Here is a 913-nt window from a genome sequence, read left to right as displayed (position 1 = left end):
TGCTCAGAAATTATTGTTAAATACTGTACATATATCTGACTTATCAGTAACAGAATTATTTTTACTATGAACTGCATTTAGATCGTCAGCCTTGTGCTGCTGGCAGACACTTCCTGCACAACTGACAATGTCGTTTTAATTTTATCCTGTGAATTAGCTATTCTGAAACATTCTGGCAGATTAAAACTGTGTGCCGGGCCGAGACTCAAACTCCGGACCTTTGCCTTTCGCGGGCAAGTGCTCTACCAACTGAGCTACCCAAGCACGACTCATGCCCCGTCCTCACAGCTTCAATTCTGCCAGTACATCGTCTCCTACCTTCCAAACTTCACAGAAGCTCTCCTTCGATTCTTGCAGAACTAGTACTCATGGAAGAAAGGATGTTGTGGAGACATGGCTTAGCCACAGCCTGGGGAATGTTTCCAGAGTGAAATTTTCACTCTGCAGCGGACTGTGCGCTGATATGAAGCTGTGAGGACGGGGCGTCAGCCGTGCTTGGGTAGCTCAGTTGGTAGAGCACTTGCCCGCGAAAGGCAATGGTCCCGAGTTCGAGTCTCGGCCCGGCACACAGTTTTAATCTGCCAGGAATTTTCATATCAGCGCACACTCCGCTGCAGAGTGAAAATTTCATTCTGGTATTAGCTATTCTATTTGCGTATCACATACTCCTTGCCTTCCTAATACTATTTTTAAACACCTTACCTACTGTAGCCTGATTGTGACTACTTTTAACTTTTTGATACAAGTCCCACTTTGTTCTACATGCTATCATCCCACTAGTCAGCAATCCATGGTGCTGTTTACTGTTAATATCCAGTGTAGAACGTTCTAATGGAAAGGAACTCTCGAAGAGCATGAGAAATGTGTTAAGAAAAGCATTATATTCGTCATCTATGCTACCGATACTACAAAC

General features: G+C 44.1%; 1 non-coding gene across 1 annotated transcript; it reads left to right on the top strand.

Moving 5' to 3' along the window:
- Window positions 1-492: 492 nt before the first annotated feature.
- Trnas-cga lies at window positions 493-567 on the top strand. The gene has a single exon. It is a non-coding gene; the product is annotated as a tRNA-Ser (tRNA).
- Window positions 568-913: the final 346 nt, after the last annotated feature.

This window comes from Schistocerca americana, chromosome 4 (genome assembly GCF_021461395.2).
Source record: "Schistocerca americana isolate TAMUIC-IGC-003095 chromosome 4, iqSchAmer2.1, whole genome shotgun sequence".
NCBI classification, from domain to species: domain Eukaryota; kingdom Metazoa; phylum Arthropoda; class Insecta; order Orthoptera; family Acrididae; genus Schistocerca; species Schistocerca americana.
Note: the sequence above shows the minus strand (reverse complement) of the source record. Positions and strands in the feature narration are given on the sequence as shown.